This window comes from Corvus hawaiiensis, chromosome 24 (genome assembly GCF_020740725.1).
Source record: "Corvus hawaiiensis isolate bCorHaw1 chromosome 24, bCorHaw1.pri.cur, whole genome shotgun sequence".
Lineage (NCBI taxonomy): Eukaryota > Metazoa > Chordata > Aves > Passeriformes > Corvidae > Corvus > Corvus hawaiiensis.
Window position 1 is genome coordinate 3,177,373 of NC_063236.1, and position 18,170 is coordinate 3,195,542.

Here is an 18,170-nt window from a genome sequence, read left to right on the forward strand (position 1 = left end):
GCGTGTTTCGGCAGAAGCAGCAGCCTGCAGCATTTCGCTGCCGGCACCGTGCTCTCTGGGCGACAAGTAGACGACGGTTCGTCTCCAGCAAAACGAAAGCGCCACCTGCTACGAAGAGCATAAGAATGAAGGCAGAGCACCGAGTTGGTGTGTGCATCGCACAGGCTGCAAGAGGAAGCGTGGCTGCCACTCGCTTGTTTTCTGGTTCACATTAGCAGCTCGAAACTTAAAGTCCAACTTGCAGCTACTTGTGCTGCTACCTATTTCTCTTCCAGCTTTCCCCTGGAAACAATTGCGATTACGTTTATGCTTCGCCATGCGGCGGAGAAGGGAAATAGAGAGTGCAGCGGACAGTTTCTGGTGCTTGACGTGAGGCAAGGGGAAAGGGCAGTCCAGCAGTGGCTTTTACTTCTGGAGCCTTTTTCTTTGGCAGCAGCTGCGGCAAGTGGGCAACAGAGCTGCGAGAGTGCATAATGTGACGGCACGTCTATCTGAGAAGGAACCTCCTGAGCCGCAGTGTGTTGTGCTCAGTTTCAAGGCTACTTGGAAGAGGGGGGTACTTGAAGAACGCCTTCTTGCTGGACGCGTCCTTCTGGGTGTGCTCCAGCTGCATGGACTCTGCAGCATTGAAGGTGTAAGAAACTGCTTCTGACCAGGTAGTGTCCAGGAAGTGCAACACAGCACCTTCCTTTGTGAAGCAGCCAGAGCATTCTCAGCTGAATCTGCTAGTGAAGAGGCTTTTGACTGGACATTTGAAATTCGCTCCACTGAGTACATGCAGCCGGTGCTCAGCTGCTTCGTTCTTCGCCTTCTGCGGTCTGGACAGAACTGAAGCCCAGCGATACCTTTGAGCTTTGCCGCTCTTCAGCGCCAACACTGCACGCGGCCACAGTGCGCTGTGCACGGATTTTCCTCAGCTCGACGTACAATCATTTTCTTGCTGCTTCACAGAGTCCAAACTGTCCGCGTAGCTCTCGCTCAGCGAAATGCATCAGGAGAGAAACACTGGCTGGATTAGCTTTTCGCTGGCCAAGACTTTCAACACAGCACTACACTCTGGGCGACGAGGAGGACAAAAGAAGAACACCTTTTCGCCCTGCCACGTTCTTCTGTGCGACACGACTATCCGCGTCTTCTCTCCCTGCAAGGCTCTAATGTGCGCGGTGCTACTTGGAAGTGAGAAGGCACGTGCAGAGAGCACCGCGATCTGACGGCGCTGTGCTGCCTGTAAAGGAAAGAGGACTGCCACTGGAATGTGGTGCAAATACAAGTTCCACGCGTCGGGGGCAAGCTCCGTGTAAGCCGGTTAAATAAAGCTGTTCTCTGTGCCAGACGTAGCCGAGAAGCTTTCCGTAAAGATGCTGGCTACAAAGCAAACAGAATGTGGCGCTACTTCAGCGCTAGAGAGAAATTGCATAGCCCAGGCGTGTTTCGGCAGAAGCAGCAGCCTGGAGCATTTCGCTGCCGGCACCGTACTCTCTGGGCGACAAGTAGACGACGGTTCGTCTCCAGCAAAACGAAGGCGCGACCTGCTACGAAGAGCATAAGAATGAAGGCAGAGCACCGAGCTGGTGTGTGCACCGCACAGGCTGCAAGAGGAAGCGTGGCTGCCACTCGCTTGTTTTCGGATTCACATTAGCAGCTCGAAACTTAAAGTCCAACTTGCAGCTACTTGTGCTGCTTCCTAATTCTCTTCCAGCTTTCCCCTGGAAACAATTGCGATTACGTTTATGCTTCGCCATGCGGCGGAGAAGGGAAATAGAGAGTGCAGCGGACAGTTTCTGGTGCTTGACGTGAGGCAAGGGGAAAGGGCAGTCCAGCAGTGGCTTTTACTTCTGGAGCCTTTTTCTTTGGCAGCAGCTGCGGCAAGTGGGCAACAGAGCTGCGAGAGTGCATAATGTGACGGCACGTCTATCTGAGAAGGAACCTCCTGAGCCGCAGTGTGCTGTGCTCAGTTTCAAGGCTGCTTGGAAGAGGGGGGTACTTGAAGAACGCCTTCTAGCTGGACGCGTTCTTCTGAGTGTGCTCCAGCTGCATGAACTCTGCAGCATTGAAGGTGTAAGAAACTGCTTCTGACCAGGTAGTGTCCAGGAGTGCAACACAGCGCCTTCCTTTGTGAAGCAGCCAGAGCATTCTCAGCTGAATCTGCTAGTGAAGAGGCTTTTGACTGGACATTTGAAATTCGCTCCACTGAGTACATGCAGCCGGTGCTCAGCTGCTTCGTTCTTCGCCTTCTGCGGTCTGGACAGAACTGAAGCCCAGCGATACCTTTGAGCTTTGCCGCTCTTCAGCGCCAACACTGCACGCGGCCACAGTGCGCTGTGCACGGATTTTCCTCAGCTCGACGGACAAGCATTTTCTTGCTGCTTCACAGAGTCCAAACTGTCCGCGTAGCTCTCGCTCAGCGAAATGCGTCAGGAGAGAAACACTGGCTGGATTAGCTTTGCGCTGGCCAAGACTTTCAACACAGCACTACACTCTGGGCGACGAGGAGGACAAAAGAAGAACACCTTTTCGCCCTGCCACGTTCTTCTGTGCGACACGACTATCCGCGTCTTCTCTCCCTGCAAGGCTCTAATGTGCGCGGTGCTACTTGGAAGTGAGAAGGCACGTGCAGAGAGCACCGCGATCTGACGGCGCTGTGCTGCCTGTAAAGGAAAGAGGACTGCCACTGGAATGTGGTGCAAATACAAGTTCCCACGCGTCGGGGCAAGCTCTGGGTAAGCCCGTTGAACTACAGCTGTTCTCTGTGCCAGACGTAGCCGAGAATCTTTCCCTTTACATTTAGACCGAATGTGCTGCTGTATGTCGCTGAGAGGCAAAGTGCATAGCCCAGGCGTGTGTCGGCACAAGCAGTGGGCTGGAGCATTTCGCTGCCGGCACCGTGCTCTCTGGGCGACAAGTAGACGACGCTTCGACTCCGGCAGAACGAAAGCGCCACATGGGTACTAAAGAGGCCGAACGAAGGCGCCGAGCACCGGGCTCGCGTCCGCAGCGTACAAACTGAGAAAGGAGGGTGGCTGGCGCTCGCCTGCCTGCCGAATTCACGTTAGCATTGAGAAGGAGGAAGTTCAACGACAGCTACTTGTGCTACTACTTATCCCTCTTCCAACCATCCCTGGGAACACTGGCGCTTACCTTTCGGCTCCGAGATGCTGAAAACACAGTGGTCGATGCCAAGGAGAGGGGAAGTAGAGAGTGCAGCGGGGAGTTGAAGTGGCTTTTACGTGAGGCAAGGGGAAGGTGCAGCCCAGCATTGGCTTTTCCTTCTAGTTCTTTTCTTCAGGAGAGCAGCTAGCAACCGAGCTGCGAGAGCCAACAATGGGATGGCACGTCTTGTCAGAGAAGCCACGGTCTACAGTGCTGTAGACTACTGTGCACAGGTTTAATGCTGCTGTAAGTACACGCTACTTTTGGAACGGCTTCTCTCCTGACTCTCCCATCTCTGTGAGCTCTAGCTGCTTGAATTTGGCCACACTGAAGGTGTGTGGACGTGATTGCGCTGCGAGTATCAAGTCTTCCAGAGACGAGGGATAGTCAACAAATGCTTTCTCACCTGGCCCATCTCTCAGTCCCAACTGTGGCTGGAAATGCTGCGCTGCAAGGGTGGACTTAGCCACTCTGAGAGAATGTGATGACGCTCTATAGATAGTTGCGAAGGAAAGTGCTGGTCACTGCAATGTTTCGCCTAGTTTACAGACTTTAGAGGGACTAGGAAGGCCAACGCCTTGTTCTAGCACTTGTTCTCTGCGTGCAGCTGCTGGATGTTTGGAAGGGCTTTGGGATCCGCGAGAGGTGGAGGGTAGGATGGTAGCTAGAGCTTGAAGGAAAGTGCGTCTCTCCAGGACCTTTGATGCAGTTCAGTGGGTGCGAGTTCCATGTTGAGCATGTTCAAGATGGCACAGAGAAGGTTCTGAAAGAAAGAGGCCGTGCTGGAACTGCCTTGACTTTTGCCGCTTCGAAACTGCACAGCCAACAATGAAAAGATTCCTCTTGCTTCCCCGCGACGCGCAGGATCACATTCTTTTGTGTCTCCAAGAGGCAGGATGCACAGCGGAGCTCTTCCACCAACTGCTCGCACACGACTGCGGCCGCGCCAGCGAAGCGCTTGGCTTTTTCCCCGGCACTGTCAGCGCTCATCGAAACAACCACACGATGGCGCTGACGACTTGCAAAAGAAGGCCAAGCACCTGGCGCTGCTCGAAACCGCCCCAAGGGCAGAGGCAAGTTGCAAACGTCCCTGCACTCCAATCAACAGCACATCAGGACAAAAAGATTTCCCTCATCTTCCCCTTCCAAGAGCAGACTCTTCTTTACACCACACTCCAAGAGCCAGACAAACCTCTTTGGCCCAAACAAATCTTTTCCCTCTCGCAGATTCTGCCCACCAACTTGAAACCATCTGGCAAAAACAGAGCTCAAAACAGTGCCGGCTGACGAAGATCTTACTGCCTGCAACTTCAACTGCACCCCTCAAACTAGCAGCACACACGCTGTTCTCAGCACTTTCCTTCTCAGCTCTAGCTACCATCCTAAGCCTTCCCTCTCCTAGAGTCAGGATCCAAAGACAACGGCACCACGGACTGCTCACACACTAAAGGCATCGGGACAAAAGGCTCACAAGCTTGGCCTTTGCATTCCCACGGACAGCTCAACAGCTCTAACCCAGAGAGAGCTCTGCCTCTTGGGAAAAGCCTTTAAAATCCCTAAGAGCACCGATGTGCACGTCCAAACCTGCTTTCCTTGCCAAAGAGAGCAACTACAAGCCCATCTCCAAAGAAACGGCATCCCCTCCTCCAAAATACAACACATATCCAGCCACTGATCCACCTCCAGTATTGAATAGATCCAACAATTGCCCCTACACGCCCAGGGGCCAGAAGAGAAATGTCTTGCTGGACTATTCCTCCCCATGCTACCTTAACATCTGCTCCAGCAACACTGGCACTCCGAGTCTCTTGGCCTTGCCTTGCCTTCAGTACCTTGTCGAGTTCTTCTTAAGCTACCCTTGCTCTGCTTCCTTTGCCTACGTCTGCCTTGCCTCGCACTACCTACAACTTGCTGGCTTTGCTTTGCCCTGCCTACCACTCTTGCCCTTGCCTTCCATGCAGGCAAGGCGCTGCAAAGCAAGTGCAGGCAATTGTGGGCAAGTCAAGGGAGAGGTAAGCAAGACCAGAGCAGTGAGGGGAAAGCAAATGGAGTGGTAGGCAAGAGGAGGCCCAGACGTTAGAGGCAAGGCTGGCCGTAGGAAGGAAAGTCCACTGATGGGTAGGCCAGGCAGAAACAGGAAGTGCTTGGCAAGTCAAGGCCCTGGAGGAAAGCAGTAGGCAGGTCAAGGGCGGGGCATGGCCATGCAAAGGAATGCAAGGCTCCAGCGGGCTCCAGAGGGCTAGCAGGGCAAGACAAGGAAACTGTTGTGTTGCCAAGGCAAGGCCAGGCAAGGCAGGTGAGAAGTACATTCAAGGACTGCTGGTACACAAAAGTGGCCAGGACCAAGTGCTTTGTGGGGCCTTGATCCCGCGTGGGTCATGTCTCCTCTGCACCTCAAAGACTTGAGCTACCTGCTTTCCTTTGTATGCAAAAGAACTCTCATTCTGGTCCCCGAGCTCAAGGGCAAAATGTGAATTGCCCTTCCAAGATTCAAGACATGCAAGGATTGCTCCCAGACAAAGGCTGCCCATGGAGATGAGTGTGGCAACATGCGTCCTCCCCTGGTCTTCCTCTCCTGTGATCCTGAAACACCGGAGATGCTTGAGAGCTTTGAGATTCCTAGGAGGAGCAGAAGGGGCAGGGCAAGGCCATGAAATGTCATTGAAAAGGGGTCTTGAATTCCAGGTGGGGGAGGGGTGAGCAAGGTCATGCAAGGCAAGGGAGGGCTTCAAGGGCAGGGCAAGGCAAGTGGTGGCTTTGCTTGGCGAGGCGAGGCAAGGCAATGAGGGTCCTAGAAGGAAAAGGAAAGGTGAGGCCAGACCTAGACGAATGTGAAAGGAAGTCAGGTGGGGGATGGGTGAGCAAGCCAATGCAAGGCAGTGGAGAAAAGGCAGGTTGAGGGAAGGCTACAGAGGGGGCAGCAAGGAAACGCAAGGCATGGGGAAGCATGTGAGGAGTGGGTGCTGCCAGCCGGCCGGGATGGCAGGGGCGGGGCCACTGCAAGTAGCATGGTGGGGATGTGGAGGGGGGTGTTAGTGTGCGGGAGGTGTGTGTGTGTGTGTGTGCAGCGGAGTGCAGGGTAAGTGCAGGTGTGCGTGTGCGCATAGGGGGGTTTTGTGCCAGGTGCTGTGCCAGGGGGAGCCGTCCCACCTCCAAGAAGGTGTGGGAGTGAAAGGAGTAACATGGATGTGTCTTTACAAAGAGACCGTGTGAATCCGTCCTTAGACAAGGCTAGGAATTTACTGGTAGGGGAGTAACAGAAGAAAGTGTTAGTTCTAGAAACTGTTACTAATCGACAGAGACTGTTGCTCAGCCAAGGCCGTGTTAAATTCCTGAACCTAGAGCAAGGCAACAAAGACTTAATAGCATTAGGAATAGTTTCGTTTTCTTCCTTTTCCATACCAAGAGGGGGGTGCCTATTAGAGGGGAGCATAGAGTAGGCAGTTCCGGAAGTCTGTCATTCCCGAGTACCTCAGAGGGTGCTGTTGCCAGGAACTTAGCGTAAAAAGGGGGCTGCGTCCCGCAATCAGTTGAGAGACTCCATGGCAAAAGCCCCATGGCTTCTCCCTGTAGTTGAAGAATGTTCCAGGACTCCTCTGTCTCTTTTTTGGTGGATGAAGAAATTCAGAAAGCAACACTTCTGCCAGAACTCTCCAAGATGCCTCCTTTGCTCCCAGCGACTCCATCACTGCCCGGGAAGCTGTCTTTTCTACCAGAGGAGTTCGAGATACAGTAAAAAGCCGTGTGGCAGAGAAAAAAGACAAGAATTGGTTTATAAGGGATGGCAAACAAGAGATACCAGAAGCTTTGGCCCTACCAATATTAAAAGAACTCCGTGAAGAGAGTCCTTGCACTTCCTGAGGATTGGCAGAAGCCTTCCTCATGCTGTATGTTGCTGGGGGTCTTTTTAGACTGGCAAAACGAGCTGTTGAAGGTTGCTTGATCTGTGCTAAAGCAAACAGCCAAGTTACAAAGTAACTTGCCAGGGGAGGGAGGCCTTGGGCTGCATGTCCCTTCCAAAGATGCCAGGTGGATTTTCCTGAGATGCCCCAAGTGGGAAGGCTTCATATCTTCTGCTAATGGTATGTCAGCTAGCAAGGTGGCCAGAGGCATTTCCAACTGCTTCAGCAACGACAGGATCAGTTATTAAGGCATCTTTGGAACAAATCATTCCAAGATACAGCATTGTAGAAGCAATAGACTCAGATAGGGGAACTCATTTTACAGGAAAGATCCTTCAAGGGGTTTTGGCTTCTTTAGGAACACAATGGAACCTCCCTAGGCCCTGGCACCCCCAGAGCTCGGCTCGGGTAGAAAACAATGAATAGAGGAATAAACACCTTTTGAAGCTGGTAATAGAAACCAAGATGCCATGGCTAGGGCTTTGGACATTGGCTTTGGCGAGAATGAGAGCCCGACCCAGAAGAGAGATTCCGTTATCCCCCTTTCCGTCGTTGTTACGAATTACCCGGCTAAGTCTCAACCTAGTGGGGGAGTAGAGGTAAGTGATGTATATTTAAAACCATCTGTGGCCAGGATACTGCTTCTTGTGAAACCCCTTCAACAGGAAGCTCAGCTGGCACAAGCCCCACCTTTGGACTTTGCTGCTTGTAACCTCCAACCAGGAGATTGAGTCCTAGTTAAGGAGTAGAAAGAAGCGCCAGTGGCGGTGAAATGGCGTGGCCCATTCCAAGTGTCACTGACGACAGAAACAGCCATCAAGACAGCTGAACACAGGTGGACCCGTCACTCTCGGGTCAAGGTCTCTGAAGCCTCAGAGATTTGCACATCTCAGCTGGAGGAGAAGGCCGGGAGGCCGTGACTGACACTCTGCAGGAGTGGGCCGGAGCAGTAGCCAGTGCTTCGACATCAGAGGAAGCCCTGCGTGCCGACCCACAGACCATCTGCTGAAATAGTCTCTATGGGTATCCCTCCTCTAGAATCTCCACTCACTGGGGCGCTAATACTTGCAGCCATTGTTTCACGTTAAGTAGTTTCTGTGTCGTCAATTGCCACAGGTGGTGCAGAAGACAACGGGAAAATTAGACTAGCTAATTAGATCACACTATTAAAACATTTTCCTTAATAATTCTACTTTTATATGGTCAGCTAAGTTTAGGCCAGGAGTGGGAGAATCAATTTGCAGCCTTAGGAGAAGAAGTAGCAAAAGTTTTGAACCTTAGCAATTGCTGGCTCTGTGGAGGGCCAGGAGGATCTGAAGAGTGGCCATGGTTGGCTAGCCCAGCTGAACCTAAATGGTGGGTCAATGGGAGGGCCACAATGGCATGGGATTTGGGGCCAAAGAAGGAAGTCCATGGCCACTTCATTCTTCTCCAACAGGCACTTATTGCCTAAACAGGACAGGGCGGGTCTATGTAGGAAAAGGCGTTTGTCAATTGACTTTCTCTCTGGCTTTAAGCAATTGGGTTTGGCCCTCCAATTGCCCTCCTTACAATTGTTCCAAATATCAAAACAATTGCAATCAAATACCTGTTCAGCTCACTAATGGTAGCTGCGTAAGGTGTTCTTACGAAAAATATTTGGAAGCCTGTAAAGCAATGGGGAGGGACAAGGGGTTTTTTTGACCATCTATTTTTAAGCTGTCCCCACAAAAACTCCACAAGTAGAAGACATGTTGTTTGTGATTATCAGTGGGAATGGCAACACCGGATTGGAACTCAAAGCCTTTTAGTGAGTTCTGCTCCAAATCCAACCAAGCAACTTGCAGATGTAAATGTAGATGGGAACCCTGTGTGGGAGCTTGGAAATGCAAATACTGTGACCCTTATGGTGGGGCAGCTATTGTTGGAGGACCGTTAGGCCCAGGAATCCTGCTGTATTTTGACCCGCCAATTGATGACCAAGGGTAGGAAGGCCCCTTTGCTAATGGAACACGGGCTTTGAAAGGACATTATTGGATTTGTGGCCAACATGCTTAGCTCAGGTTACCTCCAAACTGGTCAGGGATATGGTATATCCCTGGGGTATATTAGACCATTGTTCTTTTTGCTACTACAAATTCAGGGAAATCGCTTAGGAATCAAAATCTGTGAGGATTTAATTAGAGAAAAGCAGTCAGCTGAGGCAGCCTTGGCTGCAGGGAGCACCCCAAAACGGGGAAAAGATGAATGGCCACCAGAACAAGTTACGCAACACGATGGACCAGCCCCTTGGAAACCTAAGGAATTAATCCCAGATGCCTGGGAACCCATTTATCATTTCAATGAGATAATTAGGTTACAAGCTGTCTCAGAAATAATTACCAACCAGCCAGCCACAGCTCTTGACCGTCTTGCTGAGCAACCCACTTCAATGAGGAAAGCGGTATTTTCAACATTGGATGGTATTAGATTATCTGTTAGCAGAAGAAGGAGGAGTTTGTGGGAAATTCAATGACTCGAGCTGCTGTTTGCAAGCAGAGGACAGCGGAAATGTGGTCAAACAAATAACAAAGGAAATAACCTCAGCTCATGGACCTGTCCAAGTGTTGAAAGGATGGTAATGGGACATGTTTTCATGGTTAACTGGCCAGCTATGGGCTAAATGAATACCATTTCTCCTCTTATATGCTATAGCATCTCTAATCTTTTGAGCATGCGTGACACCATGCTGGGTGCAGCTCTTTCAGCAGGTGGTCAAGGGGATGCCGCTAGCAGCCATGCCTACCTGATCCAGAAAGGACTACAAAAGGACAGAAAAGGATGTCACTGCAAATAATAGCAAAAGCCAAGAAGGCTCAAGAAGAAGAAATTAAATCAATGGTAATTAAGGTTTGTAAAGACAAATACAGATCAAATAAAAAGAGGAGGGATTAAAAGGAAGGAGCTGGATGAGTCTTTACAAACAGACCGTGTGAATTGGCCTGTAGACAAGGCTAGGAACTTATGGGGAGTGAAGTAACAGAAGAAACTATTAGTTCTCTAGAACTGTTACGAATCATCAGAGACTGTTGATTAATCCAGGGCGTGTTAAATTCCTGAACCTAGAGCAAGGCAACAAAGACTTAATAGAATTAGGAATGGGGTTTTTTTCTTCCTTTTCGATGCCAAAAGGGGGGGGTGCATATTAGAGGGGGACTTAGAGTAGGCAGTTCTGGAAGTCTGTATCTGCCGAATACCTCAGCCAGTGGGGAAAAGGGTGCTGTGGCCAGGAACTTGACATCAAAAGGGGGCTGCATCCCGCAACCGTTTGACAGACCCCAGGGGAAAAGCCCCATGGACTCTCCCTGTCGTCGAAGAATGTTGCAGGACTCCTCTGTCTCCTTTTCGGACATAAACCTCAGGCATCGTGGATTAATTTTCCCTAACGGCAGCGACCTGCTGCGTGCTCTCCGTGCTCCTCCCCAGCCCCCCGGCAGGTGTAAAATAGTTCCCGGCGGCTCCCACCGCGCGTTACAGACGGCTGCATGGTCCCGGGGCTGCCCGCAGTGCTCCCCTGCCCCGCATGGGCTGCCCGTGGGCTGCGGAGCCACCTCGCCACCGGCGCGGCCAGGGCCGGGGCCCTTCTCGACAGCAGCCGAGGGGCTGCGGAGCGGGCGGCTGCGGGACGATCAGCCATTTTATGCCGCGCGGTGCTGCCGCCTCCATCTAGTGCTCCATCGCGCCGCCGGCCGACCCCGCCTGGCGCGTTCACGCTCGGCCGCGCTCGCCGCCCGCCCAGCCTCGCCGGAAGCTCTCCGGCCCGGGCCGTGCCCCGGCTCCGCCTGCGGTTCGGCAGGGCCCGGCCGCACGCGTGCTGCGTGGCTCGGAGCACCCGCGTTGCGCCGCAGGCCACGGGGAAGGCGGGGCGGGGCGGGCCGGCGCCATCGTGGTAGCGCGAGGAGAGGAGCGCCCGGGCGGGGCGGCGCGTGGCGCGGCGGTGAGCGCTTCTGCTTCCTGTCGCTCGGCGGCCGCCCTCGGCAGGTGCCGTGTGACCCCGCGGAGCGGCGGGGCCGGCCGGGCGGTGCGCGGCGAGGCTTTCGGCCAGCGGCGGCCGCAGCGAGAGGCTGCTGGCACTGCCCGTGCCGGTGGAGAGAGCGGGGATCCGAGGCCGGCCTTCCTAGGGTAACGAGGGGTGGCCGCCTTTGCCGCGCTGCCTAAGACGCAGGGCCCCGATCCAAGCAAACACGACACTTTTTATTTCCACATATTAGGAATATCCAAAATACAAATGCATATTCGTAACATTAACACCTCCCATTCTCCGCTTCATATGGAAATGAGTTTAAATGTCATTAAGCATGCATAGTGTGTGTCCTGAATGGAGTCAGTGGTCTTGAATTGGGTCAGTGGTCCCAAGAAAGATGAAGTAACTCATCTTCCTCATTTTGGCCTTTTTGCCTTTTTGAACTTTAACAATCCGAATTACTTTAGTGACCTCTTAAGTTTCCTCTTGCGTGACTTTTGAACGGGTTCCCACCAAGGGAGGAAATTGGTAATTGTCCTTGTTCCCTACACCAACTTATCAAAGTTTCTATTCCTCGTTCTAAGCACAGCTAAGCAAACATGCAAATGACAGATCATCAGTTATTTGGTAATCACATCTTAAAACCCCTTTCAGGTCCAGCTCTCTTAACTATTTTCATTAACTCTCACTGGGCCCAAATTCCTTCCTACTCTAACTAATCTCAACACAGCTAGCCTATAACTAAAATCTTTATAGTTCTTCTAAATCTATCTTTCACTCTGAAGAGGAAAGGCTGCAAGGAAAAGGCAAGGCAAGGTCAGTGAAAGCTTCTGTCCTGGCACATTTAGCAGTGTGAAGCGGAACCGCTGTTTGCTTTCCCTAAGGACTCTACGACACTGAGAGCATGTGCTTTTACATGGAGCTGAGAAGTGTGGAGATACAGCTAGAAAGCAGAAGTGAGAGCACTGCTAAACTCATGTCAGAAGTGGACGCGCTAACGCTGCTAGGCCGCAAACCATGGCAGGCAGTACGGCCTACCAGGAAATAGCTAGTATAAGGGAACGGCATGCTTGCTGTCGGTTAATGCTAGCTTGTAGTTTTGCAATGTTATTAAGAAACATAGATGTGGTTGTTATAGTGATTGCTGCTTATATAAGAATCTATTTTTAGTTACTGCTGAAAGGGTATACTCAGCTCTGTATCAATAAAATCGGCTTCTTGCATCCGAGCAATCTGCCCCGTCTCTTCCATCGCCGACCACCACAGGACAGAGAAGGAAAGTGAGAATCACCCGTATGTTGGGGTTTTAGTAGTTCTCCTTTTATTTTTTGGGGGTTTTTTTCTCTTAAGGAGCTTTCCCCCATACGCTAGGAGACAATAACGACTGGACACTTAAGAGAGACAAAAGAAGTTGTCACCGCTCAGGGGAGGGATGCAGCTGGCTACTCCCTTTAGCTGAGGTGTCTTGTGAGGGCAGAGATACAGTGAACTTTGGACTGGCAAAACGGGGTTGCATGCAGCCCCCAGCTCTTGTTCTCTCAAGCATTCGGAGGGGAGAGAGGCTGCGGTGGCTGTGGGGAGAATTGGTCACCACTGCAGGATTCCGTCTCCTGCTGCCTTTCTTCTACCGTGAGTGCAGCTCTGTTCCTAAGAGCGGCCGTTGCATTGGAACCTTCTTAACAGTCTACCTTCACTAAAAGAGGGACTCTTCACCATCTGCTCGGGTGCCTCAGGTGAGAAACCCCGGCATCCCGAGCCTGCCTTTCCCTGCCCCGCTCAGAGCAGGGCCGCTGCTGCCCCACCCCACCCCCCCCCCCCCCCCTTCTTTGCCACTGCTCCGAGTTTTCTATTCTATAGGAATAAAATCCCATATAAACACATGAATAGATTGAAGAGATTGACTGATAATATGGGTTTATTTACAAGCCTGATTGGCGCATTTAAGGCCTGATTGCCATACTACTCACAAACTACTATTAAATGTAACTCACTTTCAAATTTCTAAGAGTAAAATACGTATTTGCACTGTATTCAAAACTGCATGGCAAATTATTTCAGATATTATGGACAAAACGATGCGATAATCATCACATAATAAGAATTTGAAAAGTCAAGTAGGCAAGAGAAAACTGCTGGGATTTTGTCTGCCCGCATTCTGGACCACGGCTGTGTGAAAATGGTCTGTGAGCCAGGTGCAAAGGTGCACAGCAGGAACAGCACTGTCACCTAATAAACACCCCAGGTTTCTTTATTAATGACTCCCAGGAGTAGAAGAATGTGTCAAGTTTCCTACAGAGATCCATTTGGAGAGGAGAAATGTTTGGAGAGGAGCAAAATCACAGGAGTTCCCACTGTAGGCTATATCCCCGTTTCCTTGTATCCTTTCACTGCAGAAACCCATCTGATCCTGACTAGTTGAATTCCAAGGACACACCAAACCACTTGCACGCACATCTGCTCACTGAGCCTGAGAAATGTGTTCTAGAGAAAAGGAAATGAGAAGGACCAGTGTAGATACAAAAATGCTGCTAGCGAGGATTTTCTTGCTATTTTCTAAGTCCGTGAGAGACTTTTCTCTCTCACAGAAGAGGGAGCAGAGTATGGAAACGACCAAGCCACCTGCAACCTTGAAAAGTCTTGTTTATGGTATAGTAGAAAAATATTTTGACAATGGATCTTTTAGGATTTTAGCCAATCACCCCAAGGGGTGGCTGATCCTTTGTCCAAATAGATTATGAAGAAGAAAGTCTGTAAAAGAGTTTGTAAAATAATTAAATGAATAAATCTTGCTGCACAATTCCTGCCTGCTGGATCTTCTCTCCTCCTCCTCCCTATGGCTGCGCGACATGATGATATAGCCTAGGGCCCAGGCCTGCGGTAATAGACCAGGATTACAAGTGAACTGCAACACGAGCAGCTAACACATTCCTCCTGTGATAAATGAGTGAACGATAAATATTGTCTTTCCCATATATGATTTTAACATTTAGAAGTGATCATGTACTATGTAGAAACAGGTAAAATACAGTTAAGTAAAAACAAGACTAGAGTAAATTGTAACTTCGAAAGAGTGGCAACATGTTGGGAAACGTCGTAATAAACACGTGATAATAAATGTCCTTTAAGTTGAGAAATGACAGAGGTAGAAACCCAGACATCTTAAAGAAACAAAGAAGATGAACCGCATGCATCCCAGGAAGTCTGTTATCTCATCAAAACTCACACCTCCCAAAGAATCTGTCGACTACAAATTAGGTTGGAGACTGAGGAGGCACCGGAGCGGGGTGCCTGCCTTCAATTCTGGAGCTATCCAGAGGACCGAGGCGGCAGCGTGCTGGCGTGCGCTGGCACAAGGGGGCACAGACAGGAGGGGGGGAAAAGTTGAGTGAAGTGTAAATTACTTTCTGGGCTTAAGGACTATGTTTAAAAAGTACTTAAGTTCACAGTAACATGAATGGAGCCACGCCTCTAGCAATATTGCTAAGTGCTCCCGCGCTGTGATATGCCTTTGTTCTACTAACAAATGTTCAATATTACGCTGCTGAAAATTCCGCTTGTGAATTCATCTTTCTCACATCTTCCCTTAAAATCAGTTCTAAGAATTTAGTGTGAAATACATTTAGGCTTGGTCCACAGGAATTTTAGTTCAAATAAACACATCTCAATGTTTTCCATCTTTCCCATTAAAGGCTATTGGTTTTGGCTCATTCTTTTGGCATTTTGCCAGCCATATGCTCAATGCTATTTCCTTAGGAATGAAAGCTGCAGCATGATATTACAAAGTGTTTGGTGAAACCTTTACCATGACTCTCAAGTCGCAACATGCCAGATCATCACTGGTTTGCAAAGCTGCTTGAAGATAGAAGGAAAGCGTCAAAGGTTTATGCATGAATCAGCATCCCCTTGTCACAACGTCATGCTGTAGTGATCCCTGCAGAGCTCTAAGACTGGATTTAAAAGAGAAAAGCTCAACACTGGCTCTTGAGTCAGCAGGTTGAAACATCCAAGATTGTACATCTATTACTTCTGTGCTAAAACGACTGTATGAAAACGTGTTACCATGATGGCAGTTTTATAGTACTCCATAGGAGACACCTCTTTAAATGACTCTGATATCCTTTCAGTGCTAAAATTGAGAAGGGGGTTGATCCATAGTTTACTCATGTAAACACGAGGGAACTACTAAGAGACAGCAAATGTTAATCACAAAACCTAAGCAGCAGCACTTGCCTTAATCTTGTCAAGATAAGAGGAACAGGATCTTTTGAAAACCAGCACAGAGATCGCTGAATCATCCGGTGAAGAACTGTGCATGCTCCAGAAAGAAAGGTAAAAAGTGCATTGTGACGGAGACTACTGATCTTTATCAGAAAGACCCCCGAGGAAGAAGGGCAGCCTTCCTCAGTGCGACCACCTGGCTACACAGCGCATGCGTGGCACGTCTGCTAATGATATCAATGACTTCCGAGAAGTAATTTCTAGAACTACTCCTATCCCAAGGAATGGGATGAATATTCAAAAAATTTACACGTAATGCTGGACTGTATGGAGTGCTCTGCGTGGGTGTGTTAGGAGGAGCGATCCCCCACGCACCCAGCGCCAAATAAAGCAAATACCCGCTTCTCTGACTCTGTCTCTGAAGCATCTCTAGGCCTGGTTTTGGGCAATTCAAAATAGGTGAATACACATTACAACTACCCCTGAAGTTGCTCTGTAGGCAGATTTAAGAGGAAAGGATTTCATCTTCATCACTCTCCTTCTTTCTTGTTTTGACAGAATTAAGAACTTGTAAAAAATCTGATATCACTGATGCTCACCACCCCTCCAATTAGACTACGCTCACTTACACTGTGCTGAGGACAACAAAGTCCAGAGCTTTGGCTATCTCCCGCTTCTGCCCTAGGAATTGCTTCCAGTGCTGTACCTTTGCTCCAGCTGCGAAACCAAACCAGCAGAACCAAGGAAGTTCTCTCTGAATGAACCAAGATTTCTCTAGAAGGCGACAACGGCAGTCATGGCAGTGAACACTGCTCTTCACTGGGCCATTCCTCTGAAAAAAGACATGCACCACCTCTCAACCTAAACCGTTAAGCCTCCTGGTGATGCTGACTGACAAAGTGTCCAAATGCAGTTAGATTCCAACAGCTACTTCCAATGACCTGGCAACAGAGCTTTGCAGACTTGCAACAGTGCAATAAACTAAAGGGGCTATGTTTCATGGCTGTTTTTCAAACATCATTGATTTATGTCCCTATGCTGGGTTAAGTGAAGGTGGCCCGTCCACCTTGATCAAAGTCAGCAGAATTTTGGCCCAATCTGCTGTTATGCAACACATCATGGAACGATCTCTTGGTGTTGATGCAAAATTCCCACTGAAGTGCCAGTCGCTGCATGACTTAAGGCTACCTACTCGCAGAGTGTCCACTCCACTGCCACACCCATTTTCTGGCCACCTTTAAATGACTGGGCACTCTTACTTTTTCAAACATTCCTCAGGGGTATGTGACCACCATCTTCTCCTTTCTGAAGTTCAGGAGCCTAATTTAAAAGTAGTACTAGCAATACCAGTTTATCCAAAATCCATTTGCGCCATCAACAAACTCCGAGCAAGCGCTGAGAATTAGTTTCAAGACTTTTACATATTTTTACAGTGGGCTTTTTGTTTGCTTCTTTGTTTTTAAAGTAGATGGAGTAGTCCGCTGTTTCCCTGAGGCTACCGGGGGTGCAAGCAGGCAGGCAGAGCCCTGGCGTGGGCGGCACAGGGGACCCCAGGCGCTGACGGCTGCCACCGGCGTGCGCCAGGTCGGGACCGGCAGGCAAGGCTGCGCCCCGCGTCTGCCACAACACCTGCAGCTTCTGCAGCCTGAAACACAGCTGGCTCAGGGGTTTAAATCAAGAGCCAAAATATCTTGCTGGTCAATTTGGGGCAGAGAAAGGTCATCACTTCTAGCATGGCATAAGCCTGCCACTACATTTCTGTGAAGGACAATCACCTTGTTGGAGTGAAACTCCTGGGTAAAATACTGAAGCGCTTTCAGATTCATATTAGCCGACATTTCGGTGACCTTCTTTTATACCTGCCTTGCTTCATACTGCTGGTTTTGGGCACAAGTTCTTTGTACCCTATCCTGGAAATTAAAAAAATCAGAAACAACACCCACCCCTCCCCCACCACCACCCCTTCCCCAGCCACAACCCTAACAAAACCAACCTCCAGAATGTTCAGGATTTCAAATGAGAACAAGCATAGATGGGACAAAAAAAGAAGGATCCTCCTTAGACATTTGTGCATGCAGTGCCCTGCAAGCAACTAAGTTCTACTTCTCGTACACCAAATACCTGTCTTCGGAACTCCTTGTTCTCCATTCAAACCCTTCTGGGAGGGTAATCGAGGAGATACTCTACATATTTTTAGCACATGTTGCACTAGGCAATTAAATCCAGTGCACAGCATTACTTGACTAACTGAGGCGGTGACAAGGTCAATTAAGACCTGTTCATATCTTAATTTGGAGCTCTTCCAACTGCTTGAAAAGTGAAGCCTTGGACATTGAAGGTTCAGACTAAGGAGAATCCAAAACGTGGACAGCATCTCCCTTCTGCTGGAAGCCTTGAAGTTCACCACTGCACTCTGCAGCCTACACAGATCATCTGAGTACTGTAAAAGTTCTCCAGGGAAGAACAAGAACAAGGCTAATGCTTGCACACAAACGCTGACCAAAAGCACTTGATGCTCTTGGACAAAAAGATGTAACCTTCACTTTTGGAAAGACAAGGTGACTATGGTTGTCTCTACAGTACGAGTAGGAAAAAATCCCTCAAGTTTTGTAAAACCTCTTTTCAGGGCTTTGTTAACTTCATTTTTGTTAAGAATTGGGGAACGCAGAGAGACCTGTCACTTTTTTGCAAAATGCCATAGAAACTGCTACACTCACCTCAACAACAGTCCAAATAACCTTCTCTGCAAATACTGACCATATGCAGTTCTGGTTGATACTAACCCCCATTACCTAAGAAAAGGAACAACTCGGCAAGCTGTTTGCAAAGATGAACAACTTAGCACGATTGCGGCTGATGACATGCCCTGACCTTTTCTGCCTTCAGCTGTGGGTGCCGTACCCTCCTACCCTCACACA